Source organism: Crocodylus siamensis, chromosome 2 (assembly GCF_052110815.1).
Source record: "Crocodylus siamensis isolate JL-2025a chromosome 2, ASM5211081v1, whole genome shotgun sequence".
Classification (NCBI taxonomy): Eukaryota; Metazoa; Chordata; order Crocodylia; family Crocodylidae; genus Crocodylus; species Crocodylus siamensis.
Window position 1 is genome coordinate 125,958,530 of NC_143396.1, and position 14,100 is coordinate 125,972,629.

General features: G+C 39.6%; 1 protein-coding gene across 7 annotated transcripts in view; it reads left to right on the plus strand.

The window, feature by feature from the left end:
• TBCK (TBC1 domain containing kinase) overlaps positions 1-14,100 on the plus strand; it is a 181,428-nt gene that overhangs the window by 163,557 nt on the left and 3,771 nt on the right. The window contains exon 27 of one of the 7 annotated variants that reach the window (XR_016440822.1): positions 12,089-12,171. The exons of the other annotated variants lie outside the window; for them this stretch is intronic. The gene's annotated coding sequence lies outside the window, so the exon portion shown is untranslated. The remainder of the gene's footprint in view (positions 1-12,088; positions 12,172-14,100) is intronic. 7 annotated transcript variants of the gene reach the window in all.

Sequence of the window (14,100 nt, forward strand, 5' to 3'; positions counted from 1 at the left end):
AAAAAAAAGCATGCAAGTTTGCTAATGCGCAGCCTAATGCTCAAAAATTTAGTACCTCATGTTGGAGAGCACTTGTACATGTTCCGGAGAGGGAGGGAACATTTTACTTGGAACAGCTCCAAGAGCTGCTGTAATTAAAGCGCTGCAGTGTCTTGTGTATCAGTGTCCCCCACTTCAAAATGGCAGTGGGGGTTCTTGAACTAAAGCTTATTTGATAAGCTTTAATTTAAGTATCCTTGCTGCCATTTTGAAGCATGGAGATGATGATCCGTGTGATACGGAGGCTGGCTGGAGAATGGTAATTACCAGGGATCCTAGTTCTCTGTTTTAGAAATCACAAATTCTCTTCTTTTAAAAAGAAGAGTTAAAATCCACAAAGTCCAGCCTGCCCCCGCCCCACACACAAATCTGGAGGGTACATGCCCCCTGTGTACTCCCCAAGAATATATGCAGCAGCAGCAGCAAGGAGTCAGCCCCCTCCCCCCAGACAAGCTGCCCGCGGCCCCATCCCACCTGCGACCCTGCAACCATGCATTCTGATCCTGCGCCCCAAGCCCCACGCATTGCCCCAGCTGGGCAGCAACCCCAGCCCTGCCCAAATCCCTCCCTCCCTCACCATAGGGCCCTCCCCCCACTCAAGACCTTCCTGTGGGAGCTGCTCTTCAGGCTGCCTGGTGGCCATGTGCATGTATTCATGTACATAGTGCCCCCTTAAAGATCACCCTTTTCCCATTCCCCCAGCCCCTTGCAGGCTGAAACTCTGCCAGCCTGCAACTCTGCCAGCCTGCAAGGGGAAATCCACTGTTCCCTGTGGTTTTTTCTCCTCATTTAAAGGCAAAAATCCAGGTTTTTCTCTTTAAAATGAGAAAATTTGGGTTTTACCATGTTTTTCCCTGGCAAATGGGGAACTCAGATCCCTGGTAATTACCACACTCCAGCAGACTGTATTAATTGAATCTTCTCGTACGCGCTGGAATTACAGTGCATCAAAGCAGCCTCACAGCACAACTAGGGACACCTACCAGGTGGTGATAAATTTAATGCACATTAGAAAAGGCATATTAGTGCCCGTGTAGATGTGCCTACTGTGTGCCAAATGGAGATGATATAAGGGGAGTTTTAAGTATTTAATGATGCAATATTCATCATTTTTTGAAGTTACATTTTAAAACACTACACATCACTTCTTTCAATTATGGCTTTACCATTCACTAACCCTATGGGAATTGGGGTGGGAAAGACAATCACCATGATGCTCAGTAATGACTCTGTCATTGGAAACATTCTGCATTTTTGCAAGTCAGTTTTCAACAGCTGCCCTGAAGGATTAGTGTGAGAAATTGTATGTGAAACAGCATCAACTTGGGAGAGAGACAGAGAGAGAAGCAAGGTATCAGTGAGAGCTTGTCTGAGTAAAAACTTCAGGATTTGGCTGTACAATCTGTGCTAACAGGGAGACTCTTCTTTTCACTTCCTTGTGGTGGTCTGCATACAAACAACCTTGGCCTTTTAGCCATTCTCTCACGTTTGTTTCACTTACTGTTTGCCATTGACAGAGGTGGAACTAGCAATTTTGGCGCCTTGGGCAGAGATGCTGTCAGACACCAGATAGCAGAGTGCAAAGTGCTGCAGGATGTTGCTGGTGCCCCATTTGCCCCACCTAGTTGTCTTAAGCGTCTAATGACTAAGCGGGTTGTGAAAAACGTACCCAGCATCTATTAGGACTGAAAACCTGACCCATTAACCCAGAGTGAAATATTTTTGTGCTGCAACATCTTCAAAATTATACTATCTAAAATCTAAAGAAAATTGTGTTTGTTGGATGTATTTGAGAGTCATCTTTCTATTGAACATATATCAGTATTAATATAATGTTAATATTCGGGTTTTTATGGTTCTTGAAAGCATTGCTGCTGCCCATGGGATTCGGTATAGCAATAAATACTTGGACTGACCAGTATTTTTTGTCCCACAAATCAGTCAAATACTAAAACCTCACTGATAGACTGATCAATGCTGTCCCTGTTAGATCTTTGTAGTTGATGTATGTCAAAACTGTCTGACCTCAAGTATACTCGGAAGGATCGTAACTCCTTGCTTCTCTATAAAATGTTCAAATGCCAGTTTCTTTCTGTGCAGTTGTATAGAATGGTTTACAGATGTTCATAAAGTTTACTGAACCAAAATTGGCAGTTTGAAGACCAGACTAATCCAAAACAGTAGCTACTGCTTTTAACAAGGTTAGGATTCAGTGTTTCAGTCATTAATAGGGACCTATTAAATCACAGTTTTGCGATTTTCACAGAAACTGTGAAAAGAGCAGCTTTTGCAATCACCATGAAAAACGACATTTCCTGCAATTTTGCACAGAATTATGCAATACAAAAAACACAACAGTCTCTCCAGCCATAGAGCACATGGCCTGAGAGGCAGCTACTGAGAGGCTGAGCTAGTGATGTAGGCTCAGTGAAGATGCCAGTCAGGAAATCAAAAGTTTCATTGCCATCTTTTAAGGAGCCAGATGCAGTGCTGCATTCTGAAGATGATGAGTGAAAATAAATCCAAGAAATCCTAAATACATTTCAGGTCAGAATCATGTAAGGCACCTTGCATGCAGATAGTGGTAAATTGTTTTGTTCATCATGCACTGCACCTCTGGATGCGTCAAGGAAAAACAATTGATTGGCATTTGGAGTCCAAATCACACAAAGCAAAAGGCCACTGCAGAAGCTGAAGATTAGAGTAAGAAACAAATAACTATGTACTCAGTCTTTAAAAGAACAATTGAAAACAGTTTGACAAGAAGAGAGGCTGCATTTGCAGCAGTGGAAGCATTCACAATCTCCAGCATTCCTTGTAGAAAATTGATAACCCTAAATTAAGGGACTACTTGAACAAACACGTGCCAAATGCTAGCAGTTTCCCATGTGTGAATAAACTTTGCCAAAATTATCTACCATGAGTAATTGCTTTGCATGTTTAGTCTACAAAATGTGCATTGGCAGAATATGAATCAATCTCGATTGTAGCAGAAGAAGCAGCAGATGCCCAAGATAACTGTTCTGCACATTTTATTTGTACCTGGGAGCTGAACAGACCACAACCTGCCTGTTTTTCAAACAAGAGACAGTTCACCTCACATCTGTCAAACTTTCTACCGTGTAATAAGCTGTAGTGAAGGCTGTTGTAAACTATGGCTTAGAATTTAACAAAATCTCAGTGTTTGTCAGATAATGCTATGTATATGTGCAAAGCTTTCTCCATGGAATGATGCCCAACACAATTCACGTCACCTGCAGTCCTTTCTTTAGTAAGTGACATCTGGTGCATACGTTTTCCTGATGCGGATAACGTGGTTTCCTCTTTTTAAAAAGTGTTCAAACATTGCACAGGCTATAAGGTTCGACACCCGAAATCCATCGCCAGTCGAAGCAGGGATCTACACGTGACTGTCAGTTCCACAAGAGCCAGTACTTACAAGGTGGAATTTGTAGCTTAATGCAGTTCATTACCACACAAAGAATATGAAGTACTACCAGCTTAAACTACATGATCTCTTAAGACAGTGAGACATTGCACATCAAGTTAAATTGGCGGCGAAAAATATGAACCAGTTTATGGAGCTTCTGACATGGTTTGAAAGTTGGCAGGCTTTGATCTACCAAGCACAACAAGCTGATGGATTTGATAAGTTGGGTTGAAGACATGGCGTAAGAACAACTCTGAAACTATCAATGTGAAAACCAGCGGAGATGAGAACTGTTCCAGGAAATAGGAAATAGCCGCAAAGTTGAATTAGTAATACAAATATGATCAGTTGCTAACACACGATCAGCTTACATGTTACATGAATTGTTTTACTAAACAGTTACTAAAATGCAATCAGTTTAAACAACTAGCTACCATCTTTTTTTTTTTTTTTTTAAAGAGTTTGAATTTTTTTACCCCAGTCAGGAGTCTCTTCTGAGTTTTGACCCTCAGCTACTGAAACGAATCCCTGGATGGCAAAAAGAGCATGACAAAGAACATGCTGCTTATATGAACATTGACACAGAGTGCCAGATGCCTTTTGACTGTGACTGTTTTGGGAGTCCGTTTCCGGTCAGTTTCCACATCTCTACAACTTGGCAAAACACTACCTTACCACTGCAACAAATTCAGTGGATGCAGAACGTGATCTCAGTGTATGGACAAATGTTCACACTGCAAAGACAAAGGATGTCAACTGCAAATGCTGCTAGATGCTGCATGCTAGCGTTTAACAACTCACAGGAATTGTTTCTATCAAGGTTAGCATCATCTAGTATTACTAAACTTTGTGTAGAACTCGAAGAATAAATGATAATTAGTTGCAATTCATATTGTGTAAAATTTATGTTCATAATATATTTCAATTTGGATTAAAATGTAATACTTAGATGTATAATAATGCAGTAATTTATTTGATATTTTCATGGGCTTTGCTACCTAATTACATCATGGTTTTTGCCTCTCAGCCAATTGCCAGCAAGGGCCAGGGCCACTAGAGCCCTTCAGCCAATCAGTAGTGAAGGGGCCATGAAATCAGCTCCATACGCTGTGTGGCCCACAAATCCTGTTGTCTCACCACAATTTAAATAGGTGCCTAATCATTAATACAAAAAGTAACAACCAAAAGTATGGAAACCAAATAGAATTTTGTACAGTTAAGTTTCAATATGCTCTTATTTCTAAAAAAAAATAGAATATTACAAACTAAGTTGTTTAATTCTGGGTAAAAATAAATTATCCACTAATAGTTTAACTCTTATAAAGATCATTTCAGAATGTGATATTCCAAAAAAGCACTGAAAAAATCAGGTTATATTGTTTAAATATATAGATCAGTGTTCGTCTCTAGATTCAAAACACTTCTGAATAGACTTGTTACGTCACTTAGAAAATGCCAGCTAGTAGTTCTGACAACAGAAAATCATAGGGCATATTTCCTGATGCAAAGGACTCAGAAAGACCACCATACTGGATTTCTATGTGAAATCTCTGGATTTACCTTGTGACTCATGGTTGAAAATCTCATTGTATTGCACCCTTGAAAGGATCTCAAGGCACCCTCGTTGAGAATCACTAATAGAGAGGATAGAAGCAATGAATACGAAAAACATATTTTATTAAAGTGACCAGTTGTAAACTGAAGGCAGAAGATTACATTTTTATTTCCCATTAGTAGCCTGTCCTGTGTCATTAGAAGCACTAAAAGTTGATTATTGAAAGCTTGACACAGAACACTTCCTTCCTCCTCCTGCCTCTTTGTATGTTTTATACTTGATTTTGCTCCTCATTCTGAAATGCATAAATTGGCTTTAGAAAGTGCTTTCTTTCCAAGTAGATAAAAGCATTGCTTTCAGCAGGAGTCAAGGGAACACAGCAATGGCAATAGCTCTAGTTCAGTTTTGGCTTCAGATACTTGCCAAGGCCTGGATTAAGCTCTGCTAAATTCTACTTGTCAATAAACCCCTTAATTGACTTCTCCCTAAAGGTTAAATGACTGTTTTATCTGCTGACCAAGTGTGCCATTAGCTGTCTAAGATTAGCATAAGGAGAAACTTGGACTGGAGCTGTGTGGGGTCAATTTAATGACTGGAGTTGTAGCCCTCTAGAATGTTTATCGCTACAGTTTTTCTTGCTACTGGCATGTTAGGAAGAACTAAGTGATCAGACAGCCTTTCAGATGAAAGGCGGTGTGTTCCACTGTCAACCTGATTCATGTATCAACCTTCTCTTTCCCATATCCAGACGTGGGAATACTGGGATTTGGAAGTGTGCAAGAGGAGTCCTTTTTTAACATATGGCTGTTGGAATTTCAGTGCTTATTAACTCATTGATCAGTGGATCTCTGTCATTCTCCAAGCATGAAGGTTGGAGAGTGAACGGTGCCTCCATAATGTATGAAGAGGTAGTTAGCCATGCTAGTCTGAAGTCAGGCAGAGTATCTGATGAAGTAATCCATGCTGCTTACAAAAGCTTATGCATCTCTGATTTAGTTAATTTCTAAGGTGCACATCTGCCTTGCCTTCTTCAATAACATAAATCTCACAAGCGAGGCAGGGGGCTCATTTTTTCTGTCGGAGGAGGGCACCGCTTCCTGCCTCCCACTGCAGAATCCTACTTGCTTTTTATTCCTGTTCCAGCCAGGTTCACTGATGTTAGAAGAGACTGAATGATTTCATTGTTTAACGTAATGCTTGGTTTCAGGTGCATGCTATGCCAGAAAAACATTTCAGACCACCATTTTTTTTCAGGTGGTAATAATTTGAATACAGAGTAGACAAACTTAGTACTGCACAGTGCACCATTTCTTAGCTGTGAAGCGATCCTATTACATTATAGTAGCTTTTATGTAACTAGTTTCTTAGTCTGTTGGGCATAATAACTAGGAATGCATCTCCTTTTTTGTTACTGTGATGAGGATATAGGATTTCAATATTGAGAGAGAGCTGGTGAGCTACAAGTCTGAGGTAAATGAACCAGCAGCCTAGTGTTTCGTATAGTCACGTGATGAATTTTTATAGCTGGGGTGTGCAATTCCAGTCATTGCAATTAGTCATTGCAATTAATTATTTTGATCTGGAAAGTCATTCCTTTATCTAGATCACTTTCTAAATCATTTTTAAAATTCAAGTACAATAACGCAGATTCCAGTATGTCACATAGTTATATGATAAGAACTATGAATTCTCTCCAAGGCAAAGATAGGGCTTTGTATGAGATCTACCTGACCTTTGACACAGCACGAGGAAAGGCGTTAAATTTAGTCTCCTTTTAATAAGATGCATTCCTGACCTAAGCAAAGGTCTCTTTCTCATGAAACTGTCATGTTTTTAAATGTGCATAGTGATCCTTTTGCATGCAAACCAGTCCAATTGATAGCAACAGAATATAGTTGGTTTGATGGCATTGAGAGACTAGTACCACAACACATTTTTGCTCTGGTATTTTTTCTGGAACAGAAAAGTTTGAATGTGATCTAATATATCGCTATGTATTTACTCGCCATTCTTTAGCAAAATTTAAAATGTCAGCATGTCTCCAGTTTATGTCTTAAAACAATTTTTTTTTTGCTAATTTTTTGCAGTGGAATACACATTCAAGTTAGGCAAGGCATTCATTGCACAGTCCTTCATGTTGTCAATCAGTGTTCTTATTCCTAATTCTTCTAACGCAGCACCAAACTTGCTTCTGAAAGCACATTTTTACGTCTGCACAACTTGATGCTCTTAACTTTATGAAGGCTGAATTTCAGGGGAATTTTGCTGCTTAGTTTACTTGGTGTCTATTGAAAACGACAGCCAGAGAGGCTAGTCTCTGCAAGGTAAAGCTGTGTTTCAAAAAATAAATACTATATGTCCTTTCATACCCATTAGTAATTTAAATAAACATGAAATGGCTGTCCCTGAGTTATCACTCAGGTGATCTTACAGGGCAGAATCACAAATGTATTTAAAGATGCCAGTTGGGAATTTTACAAAATCAGGCAAATCATGTTTTAGTACAGTTGACAAGGCTGGCCTGCAGGAAATTAGGAATGGCCTGTGAATGCCCTTGATAGTCTTGTTATGGGGCAAATTCGCCCATGCATTTAGGTAGAATGGAACAAAAAGTAAGATTTGGGGTTTGTCATAATTCTCCAAAATGTCCTTCTTTTAGCTATTGACTTAGCTTAATTTAGTAACGGTGCCTTTATCAGTGATTCAGAGCCTATTATAGTCAATAAAAGTCTTTTTTTCAAGTTCAATGGGCTTTGAATCAAGGTGTTGTATTGGGGGGAGAGAAAAATTTATTTAGTTCACAGCAATTCCCACATATTTAATAAAATATATATGGCCTGGATTTTGGTCCGGAACTGGTAGCCTCCAAGTATTTCTTTAAAGAGTACCTTGGGGATTGCTGTTCAGAAACTAGCAAGTGCCGTGTATAGCCCTGTTACAGGTCTCCCAGTCAGTATGTCTGTCATTTCGAATGGAGACTTGAATTGCTGTCTAGTGCCAGCATTTGCTTAAACTAAAAAAGGGTTTTTATAACTAAGCAGTTTTAAAACATTTTCAAACAGTAAGAGCCATCCGTAGGTGCACAAAAATGTGTTGGGTTTTTTGGAAAAAAAAAAAAATTTAAGTGCATGGAGAGGAGAATGGTAAAATGGTATTTTCATTGTTATTGTTTCATCGATGACTCACTGCCTGGATGTGGGGCATTTCTTTTTTTTAAGTATTCTGATCTGTACAAATTAGCTGTATTACAAAAAACAATCTTATGGACTAGTTACCTTTCATTTTCTTTTTACTTTTCCAAGTAGAAGATTCAGAATGTGTGAAGGAGGTCATAAGTTTTTTGCTGTATTAAGGGAAATTTTGGTGCATTTTCTTTCAGATATGTTGTACCTGGTAAAGCTGACTTCATTCAGAAAATAGCTGTCAATTTGTGTGGAATAATGGGTTACCTTCAAACCCCTGTGGTATAACAACCATAGAGCTATATAATTGTAGTAATGGAATGAAAAGAGCTTGTTCTTTACCAGTTCAGTATGTGAAGAATTCCCCCTTGATCTTGTTAGAACAATAAGTGCATTTTTAACATACTCCATGTTTATAGTTAGCTTTCTTCCTTATCTGCTGTACTTTCCTGCCTTTCAGTGTGTGCTAGAATTTTTATAGTCGGCATCAAATGATAATGCCTAGATATAGAGTTTTTTGTTTTGAGTGTTCCTATAACCTGGGTATCAGAGTTTAATGTCATATCCGTGGAGCATCTTTAGTATTAAAAGTAGTTGGACTAAAAATACCTTCTGAAGTGGAGGAATTGAATGCCTCCCTAGTAACAGGGAAAGCGTGTTCATAGGGACTATTTCATATTTCTCTCTATTTGTTGAAAGTACACTTCAGTTAAGAGCAAACAGTTTGAGTTTTACAGAAAAGTATCCTGCGGTCCCTCAGCTGAAGCTTCTATAATGTATGTTACAAAGCAATAAAAAAAGTTTGAGAAGTTTTGTGCAAATCTACAGGTAGTACACAGAGTTCGGCCAAGGGAAGCCTCTTCCCCTTTAATATACCCTGATTCATAGATGTTGGGTCGGAAGGGACCTTAGCAGATTGAGTCTGACCCCCTTCCCTGATTCTTCCGGTATGTAGCTTTTCATCTACATGCATTTTGTCATAGCATTCTTTTTCCTTGGTATTCTGGTACAATATGTCATTCCTTCTCCCCTTTAATTACTCTCTGCCATAGGGACATCTGTGAAAGTGAGAAGTTTAAACATTGCTTCCCTCCTGGCTGGCCTGCAGGAAACTAGGAATGGCTGTAATCCATTATAGTTCAAAACTGTGCTTTGTCACTGGGCTTTGTATTGTATACATTCTGAGAGCATGATGTGTCTAATGTAATACAACCAGCACACTTGAAAGCTGTAAATGTACTTCTCAGAGTGGTCTCATATAAACACATCTTGATAAATGATCCAGAGAAAAATCTGTTTTTCCAGTCAGTATGAACATCATTTCAGATCCTGATACATGACGGTACTTAAATAATGGAAAGAAGCAGCAAGACCCTCTAGGTATGTTAGTATGGAGAACTGTGCAAAGATAGCACAAAATACTGAGTGTTCAGTCAAATTTTAATGTGAATTTGCTTCAACGCTACCTATGCCACTTCTGGATTTCATAAATATCTGAATGAGTGAGTCTGTCTGGAATGCTTTCAGAAGTAAAATAAGATTTGCAGGTTCAATTATTTACCATGGCCAGGGTGTATCTTACATAGAATTGATTGATGTTTAAGGGTCCAGGGAGCAGGATTAACCACGCCTTCCAAGACCATCCTTTACACTTCACATATGTGTATTATTTGCTGTAAATATGAGAAGAGGAAATTGAATCAAAATCTTTGTGTTGCTAGTGAAATCATAGCAGCCTACCTTTTCTGGAAACAATGCCTTGAACAAAGCCTGTGACACAGATAAAGAAAGCTTTTTAGCTTTTTTGACACTCCACAATTCTAACTATCTGCTGCCTGTGTCTGAGATAACACTTCCCTAATCAAGAACCAGAAACAGTATGGTTAGGTATAGACATTCAGGGAGGTTAAGGGGAGATTAGGTCATATTAAAAATGGCCACCCCATCTAACTTAGTTCATCCAATGCAGACCATACACTTGCATTGACCTAAGTAGGGATTGAAATGTGAACTGTACAGAAGTTCAGGAAGCTTAGATCAATCTGAAAATGGCCGACCTGATCCAAGTTAACCCTATCTCCAAGGTAGTCCTAACTTACAGTGGATCAGGTGATACTGATTTACCTGCACTTCTGTACAGTTACCAGTGCAGCCCTGAGGACTGGGAAAGCCCAGCTGCTGGTCCCAGGTCTGGGGCTGTGCTTTTCCTACCCTCCCCCTGGTACCAGCCTATTTTTAGCCTCCCAGTCCCCACCCCTTTCCCCAACTGGACAGCCCTCTTCCCTGCCCCCCACCATGGACCAGCCAGTCCCCATTCCTGAGCTCACAACCCCCCCCATCCTGCAAGCCTCCCAATGTCCCCCAAAGACCCCACTTTCCTTCCTGCTAGCCCCTCATCCCAACTTACCTTTGATTGGGTGGCCATTTTTAACTCTATCTAACCTCCCCCTAACATCCCTGAATGTCTGTACATACCCTGTGAGTCTTTTATTTATTTTTATATCTATGGTTTAGTGCAAAGTATGCAACTCCTCACTATTGTTGTCCTCTGTGCTGTCAGCTTCTCTGTAAATCGTGTTACTTTTCATAAAAAAGTGTAAGTAGGGGTTTAGCTTTAGATGCATACTTTAAAAATGTAATCATAGTACTTAAAAAGAAAATATGCCCTTAGATGCAATGATTACTCTGATAGAATGAAAGTAATAGGATGAGAGCATGGGGGAGACTAATCTTGTGTTTTCTGGAATTAAAACATTAGTTGCTAGCACCTGTAATAAAAAATCCATAATGTTGTTTTTACTGTATCCTTTTGTCTGTTTGTTAATTCTTAAAATCATTTTGTGGAAAATATTAACTTTCTCATTATCACTTAATTTAAGAGATCAGAGAATACGTCAACAGCATGACTTTTTGTACAGAACTGTAGGCTATGAAAAGGGCTTGAAAGTCCATGTAAATATTTGAAATGATCTTTCCTCTCCTTCCCCCTCGAGCAGTATGCATGCCAGAAATAACTCTTTCACCTTTTTTTGATAAGACAGTACACTTTGGCAGGGTAAGATAGCGGGTGGTGTTGGAACATCTCTCTATAGTTCCATCTCTGATCTTACAATGAGAAGGTCCTACAGAAACTCCTGTTTCTCTGTTTGTGTCTATGTACAATAAGCCAGAACAAGTGCACACAAGAATAAGCAGATAAGAAGTCAGTGTCATACAATACCAGAAAATGCAATTGGGATTAACTTTAATTAGATCATATAGTTCATCTAAGGCCAAATCCTTGCCCTTTTCTGCTCTGCAGCATGAAGCCAGCATATTGAGCAATGCTGCAGAGTTTATTTTGTGTCCGAGTAGCCTTTATGACCCTGATCTGTGGGCTGTCCCTTGCAGGATGTTAAATGCAGGAGGTTAAAAGCAAGAATATGTTGCTTTTCATCATTCTGAAACTGCACAGTGTAGAAAAGTGTGTGCTTCTTTCCATGGCAACTACAAAATGAAAAATATGTTCATGGTATTTCAAAGTTGTGTGTTTCTTTAAATACATCTAAAGCCCCCTGAATCTTGATTCCTGCGGCAGCTGTGCAGCAGATATTGTCCAGGGCTCATGGTAATTTTCCCATGCAAAGCATAGAAAGAAGGGAACAGGAAGTCAAAATACAGTGGAAATGTCTTGCCATGATGGTCCCAAATCTAAGTTGTCCTATGTACTGCTCTGTCACCATTTCACATTGGGATCAACCGACCTCATTTGGCCAATGTGGAGACTGACTAGATGCAGGTAAGTGGTTAATAAACTTCATATTCCTGCAACACAGGTCTCACTTGGCCAAAAACTAAGCAGTGTCATTGTCTAGGGAAGCTTTCTTCTGCTTTATTTTCTAGTTATTCATGTAAGGCAGTTGGACACAATCCAGCCTTCATGGTCTGTGATCTTGTTTCACTTCGTGTTTCTCTGGAGATTAGAGGTAAGCCCTGTCATGGGTTTTCTCAGTAATCTCTCCCACTTTTCCAAATGCCTACTGTGACATCTCTAGCCCTTCTCCTGCCCAAAACCCCTGCATACTGTTGCAGTTAATTGTTCATTAGAATTGGTTCCTTTTTTGAATTTTCTATCTGCTGTCTTCACCTGCTAAAGTTCTTACTCTGTCACTTTGTTTCCATCTCACTGCCACTTTCCCACTTTCCTGAGTACTTTAATTTTCCTTGTCCTATAATATTGTTCTGTTCCTCAGACCACCCAGCTAGCTGATGCCAGCCCCCCCACTCCCTGCACACTGCAGTTTCCCCATTTGTTCCAAGTTTTCTCCATAGTTGCCATGGGGCCCTTGTGACAGAGCTTCCTCAGTAAGCCTGCAGGTTTTAAAGGAATCATTTATCATATGTGCATTAAAAGCCTCTTTCTGTCTATACTCTTGATTACAGAGGCATTGGCAAAGCGTATTATAGCACAAGATTTGTGATGTACAAACCCTGAATAAGAAGCAGTTATGTATGATGTATGGTTTTGGCCTGTTATGACCAGTGGATTAAAAAACATGGAGCAAAGATCCTATTTGTTGTAAAAATGTAAAAGTTAGGTAGGTAGATAGATAGATAAGTAACGCTTCATGCCATATCTATCTATCTATCTTATCTATGAGATGAGGATGTACAATATATTTTCAATATATTGCTAAATATAGCACCCCTACTCAAAAACACACATGTATGCTTCATCCCTGTTGCATATAATGATTTGTATGTGTTTGCCTGATGACCATAATGAGATGAGGAAAGGTCAGAACACTCTTCAGTAATACCTCAGAGGCAGCTCTGAATCAAAGCGCTTTCTCTGATCCAGAGAATGCGTGGTATTTATTCCTCTTGCATGTTGGCACTGCTTGACAGTTAATCTCCCATCTTGCTTGATAGATTGCACAGTTTTTCATTTTCATCTCCTGAATATTCCGTTGGCTGACACAAACCAGTGAAACCAAAGAAACAGGCACGAGTAGAACTTGCCTTTGGCCTTCCCTAGGGCCATACCTCCAACAGACATGACGCTGGAAATTTCCTGACTGTGATCAGTTGTGACCCTTACTCTGTTTGAGCAGGTATTCTTGTTCACAGGATCACATGCTGAATCCTCAGTCTGTATTGAAGTTTACCCTGAAATACTTGGAAAGGAATTCATTAGCTTTGTTTGACATACAGATGTGCAGCAATGAGTTATGCATATACAAAATGCCCTGAGCAAGAGTAGCTTGAAACATATTTATTGCAAGGAAATGATTCCAGCTAGGGAAGTAGATTAATGCTTTGCTCCTATGAAGGTTGTCTATCTCCATTAAAGAAAACATCCTTCCTTTCATTCTTAAGGTAGATTAGGTAACACTAACACATTTTTTAAAGCCTTAGTTGTTATTATATTGTCACAGTCCTTTACCATAGACCAGAAAGAGCATCTTTCAAACTACTGTTTAAAGTACTGAATTCAGCTCACAGTTTGGTACTTGGACTGAAAACTTATCTGTTCTGCTAGCATTGGTAATTTAGTTGTCTGCGCAGAAGTAGTTCTTGGTACTTTATACCTCCTGTGGGCTGTGGAAGAGAAGTACAGATAATTTAAAAAAGAATGAAAGAAGGAAGCTTAAATATTGTACAGTCTTTAAATTGAAAGGGTGGGAGGCTGCTGTCTGTCTTCCAGGTGACATTCAATTTCTCAGCCAGATGTTAGGATAAAACACTGCTCTTCGTGACAGAGATTGCATGGGGAGTGAGTGGGCAGAGAAGAGTTGAAGCCTGCAAATCGTCTTCCTGATTGAGCAAACTCCAATTGTGGAACGAACTGAAGATCACCTATATGGAAGGATACATCTGCAAGATGGAAATATCTGAAAGAAGCTGGAGAGCAG